This window comes from Octopus sinensis, linkage group LG14 (assembly GCF_006345805.1).
Source record: "Octopus sinensis linkage group LG14, ASM634580v1, whole genome shotgun sequence".
In the NCBI taxonomy this organism is placed as follows: Eukaryota; Metazoa; Mollusca; class Cephalopoda; order Octopoda; family Octopodidae; genus Octopus; species Octopus sinensis.
The window spans coordinates 1086260-1095297 of record NC_043010.1 but is presented as its reverse complement, the minus strand read 5'-3'; the positions used below and the strand labels follow the sequence as shown (position 1 = coordinate 1095297).

General features: G+C 33.8%; 1 protein-coding gene across 2 annotated transcripts in view; it reads left to right on the top strand.

Moving 5' to 3' along the window:
• Positions 1–4391: 4391 nt before the first annotated feature.
• Positions 4392–9038, top strand: part of LOC115219216 (protocadherin beta-2-like) — a 262823-nt gene continuing 258176 nt past the window's right edge. Inside the window, exon 1 of one of the 2 annotated variants that reach the window (XR_005001765.1) lies at positions 4392–5261. The gene's annotated coding sequence lies outside the window, so the exon portion shown is untranslated. The remainder of the gene's footprint in view (positions 5262–9038) is intronic. The other variant, XM_036508561.1, reaches the window with a different exon arrangement.

Below are 9038 nucleotides of genomic sequence, written 5' to 3'. Positions count from 1 at the left end.
GAACAACAACAATAACAACAATCACAATATCAACTACAACAACAACAGCTAAAACAACAATAAAAACAATAATAATAATTTTAGGGGAAGGATGAATCAATTACAGAGACCCCAGTCTTCAACAGGTACTTATTTTATTGACCCTGAAAGGATTAAAGGCAAAGTTGACCTTGGGGGAATTTGAGCTCAGAATGTAAAGACGGTTGAAATGTCTCTAAGCATTCTGCCCAGCGTGCTAACAATTCTTTCCTACTCTTGGCACATGAAACTTTTGGTGATGGAGCTAGGTGATTAGATCAACCTGAGTACACAACTGGTATTTAATTTATTGACCCTCGAAATGCCTATTTCTTTACTACCCACAAGGGACAAAACACAGAGAGGACTAACAAGGACAGACAAATGGATTAAGTCGATTATATTGATCCCAGTGAGTAACTGGTACCTAATTTATTGACCCCGAAATGATGAAAGGCAAAGTCGACTTTGGCAGAATTTGAACTTAGAACGTAACGGCAGACAAAATACGGCTACGCATTTTGCCAGGTGTGCTAACGTTTCTGCCAGCTTGCCACCTCAGAGAATTCTTTTCTTTTCTACTCTAGGCACATGGCCTGAAATTTTTTGGGAGGGGGGCAGTCAATTACATCGACCCTAGTAGACCTTATTATACAACTGGTACTTAATTTATCGACCCTGAAAAGATAAAAGCAAAGTCGACCTTGGAGGAATTTGAACTCAGAATGTAACGGCAGACGAAATACCACTTAGCATTTCGCCCTGTGTGCTAACGATTCTTTTTTCTTTATTGCCCACAAGGGGCTAAACACAGAGGGGACAAACAAGGACAGACAAAGGGATTAAGTCGATTACATCGACCCCAGTGTGTAACTGATACTTAATTTATCAACTCTGAAAGGATGAAAGGCAAAGTTGACCTCAGCGGAATTTGAACTCAGAACGTAACGGCAGACGAAATACCACCAAGCATTTCACCCTGTGTGCTAACGATTCTGCCAACTCGTCACCCTGAAATCATTATCCTTGCTGTTATTAGTGTCATTATTAAGCTGATGGTGCTGGCAGGATTGCTAGCTAGCTGGGTGAAATGTCCACTGGCATTTCATCCATCCTTACATTCTGAGTTCAGAATTCCACTGAGGCCTACTTTTCCTTTCATCCTTTTTCAGGGTCAGTAAAATATGTCCCAGTCAATTACATCAACTTGCCTCTGACTCAATCAAACTTGCTGGCCTCGTGCCAAAATTGGAAACCATTATTACTATTATCATTATTATTATTATTATCATTATTATTATTATTATTATTATTATTATTATTATTATTAAAATTATCATTATTATTATTATTATTATTATTATCATATTATTATTATATTATTATTATTATTATTATTATTATTATTATTATTGTAATTATTATCATTATTGTTTTATTATTATTATCATTATTGTAATTATTATCATTATTATTTTGTAATTATTATCATTATTATTATTATTATATTATTATTATTATTATATTATATTATTATTATTATTATTATTGTAATTATTTCATTATTATTATTATTATATTATTATTGCAATTATTATCATTAATAATTATTATCATATTATTATTATCATTATTATTATTATTATTTATTATTATTATTGTAATTATTATCATTATTGTTATTATTATTATTATTATTAATTATTATCATTATTATTATTATTGTAATTATTATCATTATTATATTATTATTATCATTATTATTATATATTATTATTATTATTATTATTATTATTATTATTATTATTTTGTAATTATTATCATTATTGTTATTATTATTATTATTATTGTAATTATTATCATTATTATTATTATTATTATTGTAATTATTATCATTATTATTATTATCATATTATTATTATCATTATTATTATTATTATTATTATTATTGTAATTATTATCATTATTATTATTGTAATTATTATCATTATTATTATTATCATATTATTATTATTATTATTATTATATTATTATTATTATTATTATTATTATTGTAATTATTATCATTATTATTATTATCATATTTTATTATCATTATTATTATTATCATATTATTATTATTATTATTATTATTGTAATTATTATCATTATTATTATTATCATATTATTATTATTATTATTATTATCATTATTATTATTATTACTATTATCATCATTATTATTATTATAATTAAGGTGGTGAGTGAGCTGGCAGAAATGTTAGCATGCCAGGCAAAATGCTTAACTGCATTTCATCCGTCTGTACATTTTGAGTTCAAATTTGCCTTCCATCCTTTTGGGGTTAATGAAATAAGTACCAATTATGCACAGGGGTCGACATAATCGACTAGCCCTCTCCCACCAAATTTCAGGCCTTGCACCTGTAGTAAAAAAGGAATATTATTATTATCATTGTTATTGTTATTATTATTATTATTATTATTAGTATTATTATTATTATTATTATTATTATTATTATCATTATATTATTATTATTATTATTAAGATTTGTAGAATTCATCTTTCTGCATTCAAATTCCATTGTGTTTGACTTTGACTTTCATCGTTCCGGGATTCAAGAAAACAAGTACCAGTCAAATACTGGGGTCGACTAGGCCCCCCCCACAAATTTCAGGCCTTGTGCCTATAGTAAAAAGGGTAATTATTATATAATGATTAGATAGTTTAGTTGATTGAACAACTGGAAAACTCATTGCTGAAAGTGATGGTGGTCATGGTGGGATGTCTATTTACTGTAATGTGTATCTCTGTGTATGTATATATGGGGATAAGTGTGATTATATTTGTATTTCTGTTTATGTATTTGTGTTTGTTTGGTTGTATGTGTGTTTAGTTACGTAGGATTGTGATTATGTGTGTGTATCGATGTGTGATTGACTAAAGCTAACTGCGGTTGGATGAGCGCATGTGTGTGTGTACGTATGTATAAGTATCTGTGTGCGTGTGTGAGTGTGCAGACACGTGTGTGTGTATGTGTGTGTGTATGCATACGTATGTCCCTTTGTATGCAGTTGAATGACTATATGTGGCTCTGTGGTTGTATGTGTGTGCATGGACTGAATAGGATTTTGTGACGACGTATGTATGACTAAATGTAGCTCAACGGCTGCCTATGTATACGTATTCTTATGTGTATGTCTGCAATGTAAAATAAATAAATGTGTGTGTGTGTGTTGTGTTTACATGTCGTTAGTGAACTACCTGTGATCCATCTCTTCGTTAGCTCCACTTGTATGCAGCATGATTCGGAAACGACAATTTCTCCTTCCACAATATTTGTGAATTTTTAAAGAGTTTCTTTTTCGATTTTTCTTTATAAAATATTATTTCAATTTTAGATTTATTTTCTTTTTTTTTCTCTCCTTCTCTCTTTATTTAATTTTTCCAAAATTTTTCATTTATGTATTTGTGTATTATTTATTTACGTAATTTTTCTTTATAAATATATATGGATATTTATTTTTTTCTTCCCATACATAGCCACACACACACACAAGCACATGCACACAGATGCTCGCATGCATGCACACTCATGCATTCACACACATTTTGGAACCCAAACCAGCCAGCCTGCTACTGCCATCCCTTACACACCAATTTCAATACAACAGCAGACCACTATCCTCATTCCCCCCTCTCTCTTTAGTTTCTCTCTTTTTCTCTCTCTCACTCTACAACTTTTTTCTTCTTTTCTCACTTGTTTTTTTTACTTCCCTTTTCACACCTTCTTTATTTGTTGCGTCCTTTTTCTCTTTCCCTCTCACTCTCTTTGCTCATATATATATGTATATATATACATACATATATATACATATATATACACACATACACACACATGCATATATATGTGTGCGTGTATATATATATATATATATATATATATATATATATATGTATGTGTACATACATACATATACATATATACCTATATATAGATAGAGAGTTAGATATATACATACGTATACATGTTATTATATACACGCACACACACACACACAAACACACATATATATACATAAAACACAAATACACATTATATAAATACATGTAAATCTCTCTCTCTCTCTCTCTGTTTGGAAATTTTGTTAAGTGCCAGAACACGAAACTCACGGACCTTGAGACACTAACTTCTGCCGATTAATAATATTTCTTTTCCCTTTCTCTTCTCTTCTTTCTCTGTTCCTCTCTTTATTTCCGCTCTTCCTTCCTCTCCCACTTCACCGTCTTTCTCTTCTACTTTCACTTTCATTTTCTCCTCACACTCTCTGTTTCTCCCACAAATATTCTCTCTCTCTCTCTCTCTCTCTCTCTCTCTCTCTCTCTTGCACGCTTACTTTTTCCTCCCCTCTTTCATATTCTCTTCTCTCAGCTCCCGTTTATTACATTAACCCTCTCTCTCTCTCTCTCTCTCTTTCACTCTTGTAACTTCTCTCCCGCTTTTCCTCCTTCAGTCACTCTCTTTATCTCAATCCAAGCCCCTCACTCAACCTTTTCTTTATTCTCGCTTCCTTTCCCCTATTCTCTACAACTCACTCTCCCTTCGTCACCCTCTCTCATAATCCTTACTTTTACTTCAACTTCTCTTTCCCTCCCTCAAACAGCCACCGCGACTGAGACGAACCCGACAACCAACCGACCGACCGATCACCCGGCCAGCCAGCCAACCATATGAAGCTATTTCAACGAATCAACAAAACACGGACTTTAGTTTTCCCTCGTAAACACACGCGAGAAACAGTTGTTACGGAAAAGGATGATATATAAACACACACTGCCCACTGATGATGATGATGGCAAAAAATATACGAATCACAAAAAAAGTATGAATTAGAAAAAAGAAATATTTTCCAAAGTAGTTTTTTCAAAATATTTTTTTCTCTTTTCCTGGAGTTTGGAGACGACTCCAACGTGTTAAAAAAAAACAAACATAAAAGAAAGGAAAAAAAAAAAGATCTTTAAAAAAGCTTCACACATACAGAAAAAAGTATATTTTATCTTTAATCAAATAATACAAAATTGATAGATAAAAAAACGAAAAAAGTTATATACATATATACACATAGATTGTTATACCGTTTGTGTACATACGACATATCTCACACACACACACACACACACCACGTTCATACTACATCAAATACATACATTACTACATACTTTACAAAACTATTGAGAAGATAAAGGTAAGTCAACTCTGAAATATTTTCCATACATAATACCTTTTCTTAAATTTCTTTTAATCATTTAAATTCTCTTTCTTCACTCGTTCATTCATTTCTTCCGTTGGTTTTTTTATTACGTTCTTTCTATAGAAACTTCAAAATCTTCAAAATCTGTCGGTATTCTTCGGCTAATAGAATTTTGATTCCGGTTAAAAGTGTTTGAAAAGGCAACGAAAGATAAAAAAGCCCCAAAAATACAAAAAGTATCCTCATTTCATCAATTAATACATAATTAATATTTTTAAAAGTAAAAATGTGTACCTGTTATCAATGATGGTCAACTTTACTGCGATGTAGTTGAGCGTATGTGCATCTATCTATCTATCTATCTATCTATCTATCTATCTATCTATCTATCTATCTATCTTTCTTTCTTTCTTTCTTTCTTTCTTTCTTTCTTTCTTTCTAAGACAGATTGTCTATCTGTGTGTGTGTGTTCAATTTCACGAAATATACGTTTGTGATGGTCACCAGAACGCTTTTCTCCTCGATATAAATTGTTCAAGTTTGAATCACACCTTCTCGTGGATCAGGTCATATTCCAAACAAGCAGAACTGTCTTATCAGCTTTCAGCCACCTCGCTCCTCGGGCAAAGTAATGCACCAAGGCCTCTAAATGCACAGCCACAGCATAGATAAGCATTAGGTTCCACAAACCCGAGGAGAGTCCCTGGACAACAACATAGCACAATGTACCCATGTTTTGAGACAGCGCTGCAAACCTGTACAACTGCGATGATCCTTTAAAACTAGTCGGAAATTATCAAGTGTGCCAAACACTGTAATTCCTCGGATATGCGTAGGATTGCGATTCTCCAGAAGCAAAGGACGAGGCTGGGGTGGTGTATCACTCTCCTTTCCGTAATTTTAAAGTTTTTGACTTTCGAAAATTTTTTTCTTTTCTTTAATTTTTTTCTTTTAAAAAGTTACGCGTGCATTTGAAAAGTCGTAATCTAAGATATTTAAAAGATGCATTCGAAAAGATTTCCGAAAAAAAGTCAAAACTGAAAACTTAACGGGATGGGCCTGGGCAGAAATCCTCTTCTTCCTTTTGTTCTTTCAATCGTAACCGAAGAAATTACGATCTCGGTTTTTGGCGCACTAAATAATTTCTGACTTTATTCTATAAGAACGCATATGTGTGTGTGTGTGTGTGTGGGCCATATGTATGTATATGTATGTAAATATATGTATACATATATAGTATGTATACATATGTACGTATGTGTATATATGTAACATATGTACGTATATATATATATATTATATAATATCATATATATATATATATATTAGATTATATATATATATATTATGTATGTATGTATGGATGTGTGTGTGTGTGTACACTTACGCATAAAATTCCTGGCTTTCAATACAGTAAATTGGCGAAAGAAAATACAATACTTTCATTTCGTTCTTCCGCTAGTTCATTCATTCATTCATTCATTCAAGTTTCTTCCTTCTACATTTACGCATTTTAAACCACGTTTGAATTGCCCGTCATCTCATTCCAGCAGTGATGGAAATGGATTTCAGGAGAGAATCATGCGCTACGCCAGATTCAGAGAGGCTGACGAGATAGGGAAGAAGATGGGGGCCAGACGCCTGAAGACCCTCTTCTAACAACTGTAAATTAGGGGATCTCCACCCCTACGTTTTTTTAACCAAGTTTGTATTTTGTAACCCCCAGGGCTTATTAAGTTCTGTGTGACCTCGAGTGAGATTTTCAATAACTTTTCTATGACTGGTGTCTCTCCAACAAGCGGCAGCCTTTCGGATGCGGTACCTGAAACCCAGCCTTAAGCCCATCATTGCGCACTCCGCTTTCCATCACGGTTGTTCAGTGAATACAAGTGCTATCCTAGGGTTCATTCACTTGAGCATATATGTATTTATAGAAATATATTTTTTAACAACAAAAAATGGTCATGCGGTTTTTATTTTCTAGCTCTCTACATTCTGAGTTCAAATCCCGCCGAGGTCACCTTTACTGTTCATTTTTTTCGGAGGTCGATAAAATAAAGCGGCAATCATGTGCATCTCCCACCCTACCAAATTCCAGACTTTGCGCCTGTATTAGAAACAATTGTCATGTTTACCATAGTCTCGGAATGAAGGCTTGTCTTTTATGGACTGAAGGTAAATGCACCTCCTTTAGGCGCCGCGTATTCGCACAAGTGTGTATTTGAACGCAGGCCTAACCGAATGGTGAAGTTCATTTAGTAATCTTATTAGGTCCGAATTTCCAAAGCGTGGCTATAAGATAGGAAGCTTGTTTCCCAACCACATGGTTCCGGGTTCAGTCTCACTGCTAGGCAAATGTCTTCTATAGCCTCGGGCCTACAAAGCCTTGTGAGTGGATTTGGTAGACGGAAAGGAAAAGAAGCCTGCCAATATATATATATGTATGTGTGTGTGTGTGTGTGTATGTGCGTGTGTCTCACCACCAATTGACAACCGGTGTTGGTGCGTTTACGTCCCCGTAACTTAACGGTTCGGCTAAAGATACCAATAAAACAAGTACTAAGCTTTAAAAAATAACTCCTGGTGTCGATTTATTCGACTAAAAGTATTGAAGGCGGTGCTCCAGCATGACCGTAGTCTAATGACTGAAACCAATAAAAGACAAACGATAAAATGATCTTCTATTACACACACACACACACACACACACACAGGTAAAACATCGATTTTCCGTTACCTTTGGTTCCAAAGCAAATCTGGACAACCGATTTTTTCCAAACCAAGGCTAACCATTCTCTGAACTAAACAAATTTTAATTTTGCTTAAATAATTAAATAAAATACAGGTACATTATTTATAAATATGATTTATAACTGACTGATTCAAATTTATTCACAATGTTCTGTGTGAAAGGTGCCAGGAAACTAGACTGGCGGGGGCGGGAATTTGAAGTCCCCCCTAATGAATTAGTGCGGGTTAGCAGGGATTCCGGACCAAAGTATCCGGAAAATAGGTATTGTACCTACACACATAGTTTTGAGGGGGGTCACCAACCTTATAACTGAAACTAGATGGACGGAGAACTGGTGCCGAGTTTCCTCGAGTGGACTATACCCGTGAGAGAGTTCTTGCTTTGTTAATTAATGTTCCATATCAACACTGCTTGGGGATTACGTGTGGTGATACAAGTGTGTGTGAGGCCAGTTCTATGAACTAGGAGTTCTAAAAGTGTGTGTGTGTGTGAAATGCACATATATATATATGGACTGTATCGGCAATTCGATGAACTAACTTGATGACACGGTGACGTGCTGAAATTGGGGAAGGATTACGTTAGGAGTACAACTGACCATGGAGTACTCGAGTCACTGACATGACTCTGAGTAGACTGTGTGTAGTATGCGTATGTATATACCTATGTAGGAATATGCATGTGTGCGTTCATGTGTGTGCGTGTGTATATGTGTCTATATGTGTATAAATAAATGTATAAATATGTATATAAGTGTGTGCGTGCGTATAAGTGTGTGTATGCGTGCGTATAGGTGTGTGTATGCGTACGTATAGGTGTGTGTATGCGTGTATATAAGTGTATATATATGTGTGCGAATATGTGTACCTATGTGCGTATGTAGATAGAGATAAGCGTGTGTGTATGTGCATACCTATGTATATATGTGTGCGTTTCTGTGTATGTGTGTGTGTGCACGCGTATAAATATATATATATATAGATACGTATGTATATGCGTATGTCTGTATATACACATGT